Source organism: Pleurodeles waltl, chromosome 2_2 (genome assembly GCF_031143425.1).
Source record: "Pleurodeles waltl isolate 20211129_DDA chromosome 2_2, aPleWal1.hap1.20221129, whole genome shotgun sequence".
Taxonomy (NCBI): domain Eukaryota; kingdom Metazoa; phylum Chordata; class Amphibia; order Caudata; family Salamandridae; genus Pleurodeles; species Pleurodeles waltl.
In genome coordinates this window covers 222265608-222282880 of record NC_090439.1, presented here as the reverse complement: position 1 = coordinate 222282880, position 17273 = coordinate 222265608, and positions in this window count along the sequence as shown.

The window sequence follows — 17273 nt, the reverse complement described above, 5'->3', positions numbered from 1 at the left end:
GGTTTCCCTAGGTGCCGGCTGAGCTAGAGGTCAAAATCTACAGGTAGGCACATTGCAAAAAACACCTCTGTTTTCTGTCAAAAAATGGGATGTGCCCACGTTGTGTTTTGGGGCATTTCCTGTCGCTGGAGATAGGCCTATCCACACAAGTGAGGTATCATTTTTATCGGGAGACTTGGAGGAACGCTGGGTGGAAGGAAATTTGTGGCTCCTCTCAGATTCCAGAACTTTCTGTCAGCGAAATGTGAGGAAAACCTGTCTTTTTAGCCAAATTTTGAGGTTTGCAAAGGATTCTGGGTAACAGAACCTGGTCAGAGCCCCACAAGTCACCCCATCTTAGATTCCCCTAGGTCTCTAGTTTAAAAAAATGCACAGGTTTGGTAGGTTTCCCTAGGTGTCGGCTGAGCTAGAGGCCAAAATCTACAGGTAGGCACTTTGGAAAAACACCTCTGTTTTCTGTCATAACATGGGATGTGTCCACGTTGTGTTTTGGGGCATTTCCTGTCGCGGGCGCTAGGCCTACCCACACAAGTGAGGTATCATTTTTATCGGGACACTTGGGGGAACGCTGAGTGGAAGGAAATGTGTGGCTCATCTCAGATTCCAGAACTTTCTGTCACTGAAATTTGAGGAAAACATGTTTTTTTAGCCAAATTTTGAAGTTTGCAAAGGATTCTGGGAAACAGAACCTGGTCAGAGCCCCACAAGTTATTCCATCTTGGATTCCCCTAGGTCTCTAGTTTTCACAAATGCACAGGTTTGGTAGGTTTCCCTAGGTGCCGGCTGAGCTAGAGGCCAAAATCTACAGGTAGGCACATTGCAAAAAACACCTCTGTTTTCTGTCAAAAAATGGGATGTGTCCACGTTGTGTTTTGGGGTATTTCCTGTCGCGGGCGCTAGGCCTACCCACAAGTGAGGTATCATTTTTATCGGGAGACTTGGGGGAACGCTGGGTGGAAGGAAATTTGTGGCTCATCTCAGATTCCAGAAGATTCTGTCACCGAAATGTAAGAAAAACATGTTTGTTTTGCCAAATTTTGAGGTTTGCAAAGGATTCTGGGTAACAGAACCTGGTCAGAGCCCCACAAGTCACCCCATCTTACATTCCCCTAGGTCTCTAGTTTAAAAAAATGCACAGGTTTGGCAGGTTTCCCTAGGTGCCCGCTGAGCTGGAGGCCAAAATCTACAGGTAGGCACTTTACAAAAAACACCTCTGTTTTCTGTCAAAAAATGGGATGTGCCCACGTTGTGTTTTGGGGCACTTCCTGTCGCGGGAGCTAGGCCTATCCACACAAGTGAGGTATCATTTTTATCGGGAGACTTGGGGGAACGCTGGGTGGAAGCAAATTTGTGGCTCATCTCAGATTCCAGAACTTTCTGTCACCGAAATTTGAGGAAAAATGTTTTTTTAGCCAAATGTTGAGGTTTGCAAAGGATTCTAGGTAACAGAACCTGGTCAGAGCCCCACAAGTCATTCCATCATGGATTCCCCAGGTCTCTAGTTTTCACAAATGCACAGGTTTGGTAGGTTTCCCTAGGTGCCGGCTGAGCTAGAGGCCAAAATCTACAGGTAGGCACATTGCAAAAAACACCTCTGATTTCTGTCAAAAAATGGGATGTGTTCATGTTGTGTTTTGGGGTATTTCCTGTCGCGGGCGCTAGGCCTTCCCACACAAGTGGGGGTATAATTTTTATCGGGAGACTTGGAGGAACGCTGGGTGGAAGGAAATTTGTGGCTCCTCTCAGATTCCAGAAGTTTCGGTCACCGAAATGTAAGGAAAACATGTTTGTTTAGCCAAATTTTGAGGTTTGCAAAGGATTCTGGGTAACAGAACCTGGTCAGAGCCCCACAAGTCACCCCATCTTACATTCCCCTAGGTCTCTAGTTTTAAAAAATGCACAGGTTTGGCAGGTTTCCCTAGGTGCCGGCTGAGCTAGAGGCCAAAATCTACAGGTAGGCACATTGCAAAAAACACCTCTGTTTTCTGTCATAATATGGGATGTGTCCACGTTGTGTTTTGGGGTATTTCCTGTCGCGGGCGCTAGGCCTACCCACACAAGTGAGGTATCATTTTTATCGGGAGACTTGGAGGAACGCTGGGTGGAAGGAAATTTGTGGCTCCTCTCAGATTCCAGAACTTTCTGTCAGCAAAATGTGAGGAAAACCTGTCTTTTTAGCCAAATTTTGAGGTTTGCAAAGGATTCTGGGTAACAGAACCTAGTCAGAGCCCCACAAGTCACCCCATCTTACATTCCCCTAGGTCTCTAGTTTAAAAAAATGCACAGGTTTGGCAGGTTTCCCTAGGTGCCCGCTGAGCTAGAGGCCAAAATCTACAGGTAGGCACTTTACAAAAAACACCTCTGTTTTCTGTCAAAAAATGGGATGTGCCCACGTTGTGTTTTGGGGCACTTCCTGTCGCGGGAGCTAGGCCTATCCACACAAGTGAGGTATCATTTTTATCGGGAGACTTGGGGGAACGCTGGGTGGAAGCAAATTTGTGGCTCATCTCAGATTCCAGAACTTTCTGTCACCGAAATTTGAGGAAAACATGTTTTGTTAGCCAAATTTTGAGGTTTGCAAAGGATTCTGGGTAACAGAACCTGGTCAGAGCCCCACAAGTCATTCCATCATGGATTCCCCTAGGTCTCTAGTTTTCACAAATGCACAGGTTTGGTAGGTTTCCCTAGGTGCCGGCTGAGCTAGAGGCCAAAATCTACAGGTAGGCACATTGCAAAAAACACCTCTGTTTTCTGTCAAAAAATGGGATGTGTCCACATTGTGTTTTGGGGTATTTCCTGTCGCGGGCGCTAGGCCTACCCACACAAGTGAGGTATCATTTTTATTGGGAGGCTTGGGGGAACGCTGGGTGGAAGGAAATTTGTGGCTCATCTCAGATTCCAGAAGTTTCTGTCACCGAAATTTAAGAAAAACATGTTTGTTTAGCCAAATTTTGAGGTTTGCAAAGGATTCTGGGTAACAGAACCTGGTCAGAGCCCCACAAGTCACCCCATCTTACATTCCCCTAGGTCTCTAGTTTAAAAAAATGCACAGGTTTGGCAGGTTTCCCTAGGTGCCAGCTGAGCTAGAGGCCAAAATCTACAGGTAGGCACTTTACAAAAAACACCTCTATTTTCTGTCAAAAAATGGGATGTGCCCACGTTGTGTTTTGGGGCATTTCCTGTCGCGGGAGCTAGGCCTATCCACACAAGTGAGGTATCATTTTTATTGGGAGGCTTGGGGGAACGCTGGGTGGAAGGAAATTTGTGGCTCCTCTCAGATTCTAGAACTTTCTGTCACCGAAATATGAGGAAAACCTGTTTTTTTAGCCAAATTTGAGGTTTGCAAAGGATTCTGGGTAACAGAACCTGGTCAGAGCCCCACAAGTCACCCCATCTTAGATTCCCCTAGGTCTCTAGTTTAAAAAAATGCACCGGTTTGGTAGGTTTCCCTAGGTGTCGGCTGAGCTGGAGGCCAAAATCTACAGGTAGGCACTTTGGAAAAACACCTCTGTTTTCTGTCATAACATGGGATGTGTCCACGTTGTGTTTTGGGGCATTTCCAGTCGCGGGCGCTAGGCCTACCCACACAAGTGAGGTATCATTTTTATCGGGAGACTTGGGGGAACGCTGGGTGGAGGAAATTTGTGGCTCATCTCAGATTCCAGAAGTTTCGGTCACCGAAATGTAAGGAAAACATGTTTGTTTAGCCAAATTTTGAGGTTTGCAAAGGATTCTGGGTAACAGAACCTGGTCAGAGCCCCACAAGTCACCCCATCTTACATTCCCCTAGGTCTCTAGTTTTAAAAAATGCACAGGTTTGGCAGGTTTCCCTAGGTGCCAGCTGAGCTAGAGGCCAAGATCTACAGGTAGGCACTTTACAAAAAACACCTCTGTTTTCTGTCAAAAAAATGTGATGTGCCCACGTTGTGTTTTGGGGCATTTCCTGTCGCGGGAGCTAGGCCTATCCACACAAGTGAAGTATCATTTTCATCGGGAGACTTGGGGGAACGCTGGGTGGAAGGAAATGTGTGGCTCATCTCAGATTCCAGAACTTTCTGTCACCGAAATTTGAGCAAAACATGTTTTTTTAGCCAAATATTGAGGTTTGCAAAGGATTCTGGGTAACAGATCTTGATCAGAGCCCCAAAAGTTATTCCATCATGGATTCCCCTAGGTCTCTAGTTTTCACAAATGCACAGGTTTGGTAGGTTTCCCTAGGTGCCGGCTGAGCTAGAGGCCAAAATCTACAGGTAGGCACATTGCAAAAAACACCTCTGTTTTCTGTCAAAAAATGGGATGTGTCCACGTTGTGTTTTGGGGTATTTTCTGTCGCGGGCGCTAGGCCTACCCACACAAGTGAGGTATCATTTTTATCGGGAGACTTGGGGGAACGCTGGGTGGAAGGAAATTTGTGGCTCATCTCAGATTCCAGAAGTTTCTGTCACCGAAATGTAAGAAAAACATGTTTGTTTAGCCAAATTTTTAGGTTTGCAAAGGATTCTGGGTAACAGAACCTGGTCAGAGCCCCAAAAGTCACCCCATCTTACATTCCCCTAGGTCTCCAGTTTAAAAAAATGCACAGGTTTGGCAGGTTTGCCTAGGTGCCAGCTGAGCTAGAGGCCAAAATCTACAGATAGGCACTTTACAAAAAACACCTCTGTTTTTTGTCAAAAAATGGGATGTGCCCACGTTGTGTTTTGGGGCATTTCCTGTCGCGGGAGCAAGGCCTATCCACACAAGTGAGGTATCATTTTTATCTGGAGACTTGGGGGAACGCTGGGTGGAAGGAAATTTGTGGCTCATCTAAGGTTCCAGAACTTTCTGTCACCGAAATTTGAGGAAAACATGTTTTTTTTGCCTAATTTTGAGGTTTGCAAAGAATTCTGGGTAACAGAACCTGGTCAGAGCCCCACAAGTCATTCCATCATGGATTCCCCTAGGTCTCTAGTTTTCACAAATGCACAGGCTTGGTAGGTTTCCCTAGGTGCCGGCTGAGCTAGAGGCCAAAATCTACAGGTAGGCACATTGCAAAAAACACCTCTGTTTTCTGCCAAAAAATGGGATGTGTCCACGTTGTGTTTTGGGGTATTTCCTGTCGCGGGCGCTAGGCCTACCCACACAAGTGAGGTATCATTTTTATCGTGAGACTTGGGGAAACGCTGAGTGGAAGGAAATTTGTGGCTCATCCCAGATTCCAGAAGTTTCTGTCACCGAAATGTAAGAAAAACATGTTTGTTTAGCCACATTTTTAGGTTTGCAAAGAATTCTGGGTAACAGAACCTGGTCAGAGCCCCACAAGTCATTCCATCATGGATTCCCCTAGGTCTCTAGTTTTTACAAATGCACAGGCTTGGTAGGTTTCCCTAGGTGCCGGCTGAGCTAGAGGCCAAAATCTACAGGTAGGCACATTGCAAAAAACACCTCTGTTTTCTGCCAAAAAATGGGATGTGTCCACGTTGTGTTTTGGGGTATTTCCTGTCGCGGGCGCTAGGCCTACCCACACAAGTGAGGTATCATTTTTATCGTGAGACTTGGGGGAACGCTGGGTGGAAGGAAATTTGTGGCTCATCCCAGATTCCAGAAGTTTCTGTCACCGAAATGTAAGAAAAACATGTTTGTTTAGCCACATTTTTAGGTTTGCAAAGAATTCTGGGTAACAGAACCTGGTCAGAGCCCCACAAGTCATTCCATCATGGATTCCCCTAGGTCTCTAGTTTTCACAAATGCACAGGTTTGGTAGGTTTCCCTAGGTGCCGGCTGAGCTAGAGGCCAAAATCTACAGGTAGGCACATTGCAAAAAACACCTCTGTTTTCTGTCAAAAAATGGGATGTGTCCACGTTGTGTTTTGGGGTATTTCCTGTCGCGGGCGCTAGGCCTACCCACACAAGTGAGGTATCATTTTTATCGGGAGACTTGGGGGAATGCTGGGTGGAATGAAATTCGTGGCTGCTCTCAGATTCCAGAACTTTCTGTCACCGAAATGTGAGGAAAATCTGTTTTTTTAGCCAAATTTTGAGGTTTGCAAAGGATTCTGGGTAACAGAACCTGGTCAGAGCCCCACAAGTCATTCCATCATGGATTCCCCTAGGTCTCTAGTTTTCAAAAATGCACAGGTTTGGCAGGTTTCCCTAGGTGCCGGCTGAGCCAGAGGCCAAAATCTACAGGTAGGCGCTTTGCAAAAACACCTCTGTTTTCTGTCAAAAAATGGGATGTGTCCACTTTGTGTTTTGGGGCATTTCTTGTCGCGGGCGCTAGGCCTACCCACACAAGTGAGGTATCATTTTTATCGGTAGGCTTGGGGGAATGCTGGGTGGAAGGGAATTTGTGGCTCATCTCAGATTCCAGAACTTTCTGTCACCGAAATGTAAGGAAAACATGTTTTTTTAGCCAAATTTTGAGGTTTGCAAAGGATTCTGGGTAACAGATCCTGGTCAGAGCCCCACAAGTCATTCCATCATGGATTCCCCTAGGTCTCTAGTTTTCAAAAATGCACAGGTTTGGCAGGTTTCCCTAGGTGCCGGCTGAGCTAGAGGCCAAAATCTACAGGTAGGCACATTGCAAAAAACACCTCTGTTTTCTGCCAAAAAATGGGATGTGTCCACGTTGTGTTTTGGGGTATTTCCTGTCGCGGGCGCTAGGCCTACCCACACAAGTGAGGTATCATTTTTATCGTGAGACTTGGGGGAACGCTGGGTGGAAGGAAATTTGTGGCTCATCCCAGATTCCAGAAGTTTCTGTCACCGAAATGTAAGAAAAACATGTTTGTTTAGCCACATTTTTAGGTTTGCAAAGAATTCTGGGTAACAGAACCTGGTCAGAGCCCCACAAGTCATTCCATCATGGATTCCCCTAGGTCTCTAGTTTTCACAAATGCACAGGTTTGGTAGGTTTCCCTAGGTGCCGGCTGAGCTAGAGGCCAAAATCTACAGGTAGGCATATTGCAAAAAACACCTCTGTTTTCTGTCCAAAAATGGGATGTGTCCACGTTGTGTTTTGGGGTATTTCCTGTCGCGGGCGCTAGGCCTACCCACACAAGTGAGGTATCATTTTTATCGGGAGACTTGGGGGAATGCTGGGTGGAAGGAAATTCGTGGCTGCTCTCAGATTCCAGAACTTTCTGTCACCGAAATGTGAGGAAAACCTGTTTTTTTAGCCAAATTTTGAGGTTTGCAAAGGATTCTGGGTAACAGAACCCGGTCAGAGCCCCACAAGTCACCCCATCTTAGATTCCCCTAGGTCTCTAGTTTAAAAAAATGCACAGGTTTGGTAGGTTTCCCTAGGTGTCAGCTGAGCTAGAGGCCAAAATCTACAGGTAGGCACTTTGGAAAAACACCTCTGTTTTCTGTCATAACATGGGATGTGTCCACGTTGTGTTTTGGGGCATTTCATGTCGCGGGCGCTAGGCCTACCCACACAAGTGAGGTATCATTTTTATCGGTAGGCTTGGGGGAATGCTGGGTGGAAGGGAATTTGTGGCTCATCTCAGATTCCAGAACTTTCTGTCACCGAAATGTAAGGAAAACATGTTTTTTTAGCCAAATTTTGAGGTTTGCAAAGGATTCTGGGTAACAGATCCTGGTCAGAGCCCCACAAGTCACCCCATCATGGATTCCCCAAGGTCTCTAGTTTTAAAGATTGGACAGGTTTGGTAGGTTTCCCTAGGTGCCGGCTGAGCTAGAGGCCAAAATATACAGGTAGGCACTTTGCTAAAAAAAACTGCTTCCTGTCAAAAAATGGGATGTGTCCACATTGTGTTTTGGGGTATTTCCTGGAGCGGGCGCTAGGCCTACCCACACAAGTATGGTATCATTTTTATTGGGAGGCTTGGGGGAACGCTGGGTGGAAGGAAATTTGTGGCTCCTCTCAGATTCCAGAACTTTCTGTCAGCGAAATGTGAGGAAAACCTGTTTTTTTTGCCAAATGTTGAGGTTTACAAAGGATTCTGGGTAACAGAACCTGGTCAGAGCCCCACAAGTCACCCCATCTTAGATTCCCCTAGGTCTTTAGTTTAAAAAAATGCACAGGTTTGGTAGGTTTCCCTAGGTGTCGGCTGAGCTGGAGGCCAAAATCTACAGGTAGGCACTTTGGAAAAACACCTCTGTTTTCTGTCATAACATGGGATGTGTCCACGTTGTGTTTTGGGGCATTTCCTGTCGCGGGCGCTAGGCCTACCCACACAAGTGAGGTATCAGTTTTATCGGGAGACTTGGGGGAACGCTGGGTGGAAGGAAATTTGTGGCTCATCTCAGATTCCAGAAGTTTCTGTCACCGAAATGTAAGAAAAACATGTTTGTTTAGCCAAATTTTGAGGTTTGCAAAGGATTCTGGGTAACAGAACCTGGTCAGAGCCCAACAAGTCACCCCATCTTACATTCCCCTAGGTCTCTAGTTTTAAAAAATGCACAGGTTTGGCAGGTTTCCCTAGGTGCCAGCTGAGCTATAGGCCAAAATCTACAGTTAGGCACTTTAAAACAAACACCTCTGTTTTCTGTCAAAAAATGGGATGTGCCCACGTTGTGTTTTGGGGCATTTCCTGTTGCTGGAGATAGGCCTATCCACACAAGTGAGGTATCATTTTTATCGGGAGACTTGGGGGAACGCTGGGTGGAAGGAAATTTGTCGCTGCTCTCAGATTCCAGAACTTTCTGTCACCGAAATATGAGGAAAACCTGTTTTTTTAGCCAAATTTTGTGGTTTGCAAAGGATTCTGGGTAACAGAACCTGGTCAGAGCCCCACAAGTCATTCCATCATGGATTTCCCTAGGTCTCTAGTTTCCACAAATGCACAGGTTTGGTAGGTTTCCCTAGGTGCCGGCTGAGCTAGAGGTCAAAATCTACAGGTAGGCACATTGCAAAAAACACCTCTGTTTTCTGTCAAAAAATGGGATGTGCCCACGTTGTGTTTTGGGGCATTTCCTGTCGCTGGAGATAGGCCTATCCACACAAGTGAGGTATCATTTTTATCGGGAGACTTGGAGGAACGCTGGGTGGAAGGAAATTTGTGGCTCCTCTCAGATTCCAGAACTTTCTGTCAGCGAAATGTGAGGAAAACCTGTCTTTTTAGCCAAATTTTGAGGTTTGCAAAGGATTCTGGGTAACAGAACCTGGTCAGAGCCCCACAAGTCACCCCATCTTAGATTCCCCTAGGTCTCTAGTTTAAAAAAATGCACAGGTTTGGTAGGTTTCCCTAGGTGTCGGCTGAGCTAGAGGCCAAAATCTACAGGTAGGCACTTTGGAAAAACACCTCTGTTTTCTGTCATAACATGGGATGTGTCCACGTTGTGTTTTGGGGCATTTCCTGTCGCGGGCGCTAGGCCTACCCACACAAGTGAGGTATCATTTTTATCGGGACACTTGGGGGAACGCTGAGTGGAAGGACATGTGTGGCTCATCTCAGATTCCAGAACTTTCTGTCACCGAAATTTGAGGAAAACATGTTTTTTTAGCCAAATTTTGAAGTTTGCAAAGGATTCTGGGAAACAGAACCTGGTCAGAGCCCCACAAGTTATTCCATCTTGGATTCCCCTAGGTCTCTAGTTTTCACAAATGCACAGGTTTGGTAGGTTTCCCTAGGTGCCGGCTGAGCTAGAGGCCAACATCTACAGGTAGGCACATTGCAAAAAACACCTCTGTTTTCTGTCAAAAAATGGGATGTGGCTCCTCTCAGATTCCAGAACTTTCTGTCACCGAAATGTGAGGAAAACCTGTTTTTTTAGCCATATTTTGAGGTTTGCAAAGGATTCTGGGTAACAGAACCTAATCAGAGCCGCACAAGTCGCCCCATCTTAGATTCCCCTGGGTCTCTAGTTTAAAAAAATGCACAGGTTTGGTAGGTTTCCCTAGGTGTCGGCTGAGTTAGAGGCCAAGATCTACAGGTAGGCACATTGCAAAAAACACCTCTGTTTTCTGTCATAACATGGGATGTGTCCACGTTGTGTTTTGGGGCATTTCCTGTCGCGGGCGGTAGGCCTACCCACACAAGTGAGGTATCATTTTTATCGGGAGACTTGGGGGAACGCTGGGTGGAAGGAAATTTGTGGCTCATCTCAGATTCCAGAAGTTTCGGTCACCGAAATGTAAGGAAAACATGTTTGTTTAGCCAAATTTTGAGGTTTGCAAAGGATTCTGGGTAACAGAACCTGGTCAGAGCCCCACAAGTCACCCCATCTTACATTCCCCTAGGTCTCTAGTTTTAAAAAATGCACAGGTTTGGCAGGTTTCCCTAGGTGCCGGCTGAGCTAGAGGCCAAAATCTACAGGTAGGCACATTGCAAAAAACACCTCTGTTTTCTGTCATAATATGGGATGTGTCCACGTTGTGTTTTGGGGTATTTCCTGTCGTGGGCGCTAGGCCTACCCACACAAGTGAGGTATCATTTTTATCGGGAGACTTGGAGGAACGCTGGGTGGAAGGAAATTTGTGGCTCCTCTCAGATTCCAGAACTTTCTGTCAGCAAAATGTGAGGAAAACCTGTCTTTTTAGCCAAATTTTGAGGTTTGCAAAGGATTCTGGGTAACAGAACCTAGTCAGAGCCCCACAAGTCACCCCATCTTACATTCCCCTAGGTCTCTAGTTTAAAAAAATGCACAGGTTTGGCAGGTTTCCCTAGGTGCCCGCTGAGCTAGAGGCCAAAATCTACAGGTAGGCACTTTACAAAAAACACCTCTGTTTTCTGTCAAAAAATGGGATGTGCCCACGTTGTGTTTTGGGGCACTTCCTGTCGCGGGAGCTAGGCCTATCCACACAAGTGAGGTATCATTTTTATCGGGAGACTTGGGGGAACGCTGGGTGGAAGCAAATTTGTGGCTCATCTCAGATTCCAGAACTTTCTGTCACCGAAATTTGAGGAAAACATGTTTTGTTAGCCAAATTTTGAGGTTTGCAAAGGATTCTGGGTAACAGAACCTGGTCAGAGCCCCACAAGTCATTCCATCATGGATTCCCCTAGGTCTCTAGTTTTCACAAATGCACAGGTTTGGTAGGTTTCCCTAGGTGCCGGCTGAGCTAGAGGCCAAAATCTACAGGTAGGCACATTGCAAAAAACACCTCTGTTTTCTGTCAAAAAATGGGATGTGTCCACATTGTGTTTTGGGGTATTTCCTGTCGCGGGCGCTAGGCCTACCCACACAAGTGAGGTATCATTTTTATTGGGAGGCTTGGGGGAACGCTGGGTGGAAGGAAATTTGTGGCTCATCTCAGATTCCAGAAGTTTCTGTCACCGAAATTTAAGAAAAACATGTTTGTTTAGCCAAATTTTGAGGTTTGCAAAGGATTCTGGGTAACAGAACCTGGTCAGAGCCCCACAAGTCACCCCATCTTACATTCCACTAGGTCTCTAGTTTTAAAAAATGCACAGGTTTGGCAGGTTTCCCTAGGTGCCAGCTGAGCTAGAGGCCAAAATCTACAGGTAGGCACTTTACAAAAAACACCTCTATTTTCTGTCAAAAAATGGGATGTGCCCACGTTGTGTTTTGGGGCATTTCCTGTCGCGGGAGCTAGGCCTATCCACACAAGTGAGGTATCATTTTTATTGGGAGGCTTGGGGGAACGCTGGGTGGAAGGAAATTTGTGGCTCCTCTCAGATTCTAGAACTTTCTGTCACCGAAATATGAGGAAAACCTGTTTTTTTAGCCAAATTTTGAGGTTTGCAAAGGATTCTGGGTAACAGAACCTGGTCAGAGCCCCACAAGTCACCCCATCTTAGATTCCCCTAGGTCTCTAGTTTAAAAAAATGCACAGGTTTGGTAGGTTTCCCTAGGTGTCGGCTGAGCTGGAGGCCAAAATCTACAGGTAGGCACTTTGGAAAAACACCTCTGTTTTTTGTCATAACATGGGATGTGTCCACGTTGTGTTTTGGGGCATTTCCAGTCGCGGGCGCTAGGCCTACCCACACAAGTGAGGTATCATTTTTATCGGGAGAATTAAGGGAACGCTGGGTGGAGGAAATTTGTGGCTCATCTCAGATTCCAGAAGTTTCGGTCACCGAAATGTAAGGAAAACATGTTTGTTTAGCCAAATTTTGAGGTTTGCAAAGGATTCTGGGTAACAGAACCTGGTCAGAGCCCCACAAGTCACCCCATCTTACATTCCCCTAGGTCTCTAGTTTTAAAAAATGCACAGGTTTGGCAGGTTTCCCTAGGTGCCAGCTGAGCTAGAGGCCAAGATCTACAGGTAGGCACTTTACAAAAAACACCTCTGTTTTCTGTCAAAAAAATGTGATGTGCCCACGTTGTGTTTTGGGGCATTTCCTGTCGCGGGAGCTAGGCCTATCCACACAAGTGAAGTATCATTTTCATCGGGAGACTTGGGGGAACGCTGGGTGGAAGGAAATGTGTGGCTCATCTCAGATTCCAGAACTTTCTGTCACTGAAATTTGAGCAAAACATGTTTTTTTAGCCAAATATTGAGGTTTGCAAAGGATTCTGGGTAACAGATCTTGATCAGAGCCCCAAAAGTTATTCCATCATGGATTCCCCTAGGTCTCTAGTTTTCACAAATGCACAGGTTTGGTAGGTTTCCCTAGGTGCCGGCTGAGCTAGAGGCCAAAATCTACAGGTAGGCACATTGCAAAAAACACCTCTGTTTTCTGTCAAAAAATGGGATGTGTCCACGTTGTGTTTTGGGGTATTTTCTGTCGCGGGCGCTAGGCCTACCCACACAAGTGAGGTATCATTTTTATCGGGAGACTTGGGGGAACGCTGGGTGGAAGGAAATTTGTGGCTCATCTCAGATTCCAGAAGTTTCTGTCACCGAAATGTAAGAAAAACATGTTTGTTTAGCCAAATTTTTAGGTTTGCAAAGGATTCTGGGTAACAGAACCTGGTCAGAGCCCCAAAAGTCACCCCATCTTACATTCCCCTAGGTCTCCAGTTTAAAAAAATGCACAGGTTTGGCAGGTTTGCCTAGGTGCCAGCTGAGCTAGAGGCCAAAATCTACAGATAGGCACTTTACAAAAAACACCTCTGTTTTTTGTCAAAAAATGGGATGTGCCCACGTTGTGTTTTGGGGCATTTCCTGTCGCGGGAGCAAGGCCTATCCACACAAGTGAGGTATCATTTTTATCTGGAGACTTGGGGGAACGCTGGGTGGAAGGAAATTTGTGGCTCATCTAAGGTTCCAGAACTTTCTGTCACCGAAATTTGAGGAAAACATGTTTTTTTTTGCCTAATTTTGAGGTTTGCAAAGAATTCTGGGTAACAGAACCTGGTCAGAGCCCCACAAGTCATTCCATCATGGATTCCCCTAGGTCTCTAGTTTTCACAAATGCACAGGCTTGGTAGGTTTCCCTAGGTGCCGGCTGAGCTAGAGGCCAAAATCTACAGGTAGGCACATTGCAAAAAACACCTCTGTTTTCTGCCAAAAAATGGGATGTGTCCACGTTGTGTTTTGGGGTATTTCCTGTCGCGGGCGCTAGGCCTACCCACACAAGTGAGGTATCATTTTTATCGTGAGACTTGGGGGAACGCTGGGTGGAAGGAAATTTGTGGCTCATCCCAGATTCCAGAAGTTTCTGTCACCGAAATGTAAGAAAAACATGTTTGTTTAGCCACATTTTTAGGTTTGCAAAGAATTCTGGGTAACAGAACCTGGTCAGAGCCCCACAAGTCATTCCATCATGGATTCCCCTAGGTCTCTAGTTTTCACAAATGCACAGGCTTGGTAGGTTTCCCTAGGTGCCGGCTGAGCTAGAGGCCAAAATCTACAGGTAGGCACATTGCAAAAAACACCTCTGTTTTCTGCCAAAAAATGGGATGTGTCCACGTTGTGTTTTGGGGTATTTCCTGTCGCGGGCGCTAGGCCTACCCACACAAGTGAGGTATCATTTTTATCGTGAGACTTGGGGGAACGCTGGGTGGAAGGAAATTTGTGGCTCATCCCAGATTCCAGAAGTTTCTGTCACCGAAATGTAAGAAAAACATGTTTGTTTAGCCACATTTTTAGGTTTGCAAAGAATTCTGGGTAACAGAACCTGGTCAGAGCCCCACAAGTCATTCCATCATGGATTCCCCTAGGTCTCTAGTTTTCACAAATGCACAGGTTTGGTAGGTTTCCCTAGGTGCCGGCTGAGCTAGAGGCCAAAATCTACAGGTAGGCACATTGCAAAAAACACCTCTGTTTTCTGTCAAAAAATGGGATGTGTCCACGTTGTGTTTTGGGGTATTTCCTGTCGCGGGCGCTAGGCCTACCCACACAAGTGAGGTATCATTTTTATCGGGAGACTTGGGGGAATGCTGGGTGGAAGGAAATTCGTGGCTGCTCTCAGATTCCAGAACTTTCTGTCACGAAATGTGAGGAAAATCTGTTTTTTTAGCCAAATTTTGAGGTTTGCAAAGGATTCTGGGTAACAGAACCTGGTCAGAGCCCCACAAGTCATTCCATCATGGATTCCCCTAGGTCTCTAGTTTTAAAAAATGCACAGGTTTGGCAGGTTTCCCTAGGTGCCGGCTGAGCCAGAGGCCAAAATCTACAGGTAGGCGCTTTGCAAAAACACCTCTGTTTTCTGTCAAAAAATGGGATGTGTCCACTTTGTGTTTTGGGGCATTTCTTGTCGCGGGCGCTAGGCCTACCCACACAAGTGAGGTATCATTTTTATCGGTATGCTTGGGGGAATGCTGGGTGGAAGGGAATTTGTGGCTCATCTCAGATTCCAGAACTTTCTGTCACCGAAATGTAAGGAAAACATGTTTTTTTAGCCAAATTTTGAGGTTTGCAAAGGATTCTGGGTAACAGATCCTGGTCAGAGCCCCACAAGTCATTCCATCATGGATTCCCCTAGGTCTCTAGTTTTCAAAAATGCACAGGTTTGGCAGGTTTCCCTAGGTGCCGGCTGAGCTAGAGGCCAAAATCTACAGGTAGGCACATTGCAAAAAACACCTCTGTTTTCTGCCAAAAAATGGGATGTGTCCACGTTGTGTTTTGGGGTATTTCCTGTCGCGGGCGCTAGGCCTACCCACACAAGTGAGGTATCATTTTTATCGTGAGACTTGGGGGAACGCTGGGTGGAAGGAAATTTGTGGCTCATCCCAGATTCCAGAAGTTTCTGTCACCGAAATGTAAGAAAAACATGTTTGTTTAGCCACATTTTTAGGTTTGCAAAGAATTCTGGGTAACAGAACCTGGTCAGAGCCCCACAAGTCATTCCATCATGGATTCCCCTAGGTCTCTAGTTTTCACAAATGCACAGGTTTGGTAGGTTTCCCTAGGTGCCGGCTGAGCTAGAGGCCAAAATCTACAGGTAGGCACATTGCAAAAAACACCTCTGTTTTCTGTCCAAAAATGGGATGTGTCCACGTTGTGTTTTGGGGTATTTCCTGTCGCGGGCGCTAGGCCTACCCACACAAGTGAGGTATCATTTTTATCGGGAGACTTGGGGGAATGCTGGGTGGAAGGAAATTCGTGGCTGCTCTCAGATTCCAGAACTTTCTGTCACCGAAATGTGAGGAAAACCTGTTTTTTTAGCCAAATTTTGAGGTTTGCAAAGGATTCTGGGTAACAGAACCCGGTCAGAGCCCCACAAGTCACCCCATCTTAGATTCCCCTAGGTCTCTAGTTTAAAAAAATGCACAGGTTTGGTAGGTTTCCCTAGGTGTCAGCTGAGCTAGAGGCCAAAATCTACAGGTAGGCACTTTGGAAAAACACCTCTGTTTTCTGTCATAACATGGGATGTGTCCACGTTGTGTTTTGGGGCATTTCATGTCGCGGGCGCTAGGCCTACCCACACAAGTGAGGTATCATTTTTATCGGTAGGCTTGGGGGAATGCTGGGTGGAAGGGAATTTGTGGCTCATCTCAGATTCCAGAACTTTCTGTCACCGAAATGTAAGGAAAACATGTTTTTTTAGCCAAATTTTGAGGTTTGCAAAGGATTCTGGGTAACAGATCCTGGTCAGAGCCCCACAAGTCACCCCATCATGGATTCCCCAAGGTCTCTAGTTTTAAAGATTGGACAGGTTTGGTAGGTTTCCCTAGGTGCCGGCTGAGCTAGAGGCCAAAATATACAGTTAGGCACTTTGCTAAAAAAAACTGCTTCCTGTCAAAAAATGGGATGTGTCCACATTGTGTTTTGGGGTATTTCCTGGAGCGGGCGCTAGGCCTACCCACACAAGTATGGTATCATTTTTATTGGGAGGCTTGGGGGAACGCTGGGTGGAAGGAAATTTGTGGCTCCTCTCAGATTCCAGAACTTTCTGTCAGCGAAATGTGAGGAAAACCTGTTTTTTTAGCCAAATGTTGAGGTTTACAAAGGATTCTGGGTAACAGAACCTGGTCAGAGCCCCACAAGTCACCCCATCTTAGATTCCCCTAGGTCTCTAGTTTAAAAAAATGCACAGGTTTGGTAGGTTTCCCTAGGTGTCGGCTGAGCTGGAGGCCAAAATCTACAGGTAGGCACTTTGGAAAAACACCTCTGTTTTCTGTCATAACATGGGATGTGTCCACGTTGTGTTTTGGGGCATTTCCTGTCGCGGGCGCTAGGCCTACCCACACAAGTGAGGTATCAGTTTTATCGGGAGACTTGGGGGAACGCTGGGTGGAAGGAAATTTGTGGCTCATCTCAGATTCCAGAAGTTTCTGTCACCGAAATGTAAGAAAAATATGTTTGTTTAGCCAAATTTTGAGGTTTGCAAAGGATTCTGGGTAACAGAACCTGGTCAGAGCCCAACAAGTCACCCCATCTTACATTCCCCTAGGTCTCTAGTTTTAAAAAATGCACAGGTTTGGCAGGTTTCCCTAGGTGCCAGCTGAGCTATAGGCCAAAATCTACAGGTAGGCACTTTGGAAAAACACCTCTGTTTTCTGTCAAAAAATGGGATGTGCCCACGTTGTGTTTTGGGGCATTTCCTGTCGCGGGAGCTAGGCCTACCCACACAAGTGTGGTATCATTTTTATCGGGAGACTTGGGGGAACGCTGGGTGGAAGGAAATTTGTGGCTCATCTCAGATTCCAGAAGTTTCGGTCACCGAACTGTAAGGAAAACATGTTTGTTTAGCCAAATTTTGAGGTTTGCAAAGGATTCTGGGTAACAGAACCTGGTCAGAGCCCCACAAGTCACCCCATCTTACATTCCCCTAGGTCTCTAGTTTTAAAAAATGCACAGGTTTGGCAGGTTTCCCTAGGTGCCAGCTGAGCTAGAGGCCAAGATCTACAGGTAGGCACTTTACAAAAAACACCTCTGTTTTCTGTCAAAAAATGGGATGTGCCCACGTTGTGTTTTGGGGCATTTCCTGTCGCGGGAGCTAGGCCTATCCACACAAGTGAGGTATCATTTTTATCAG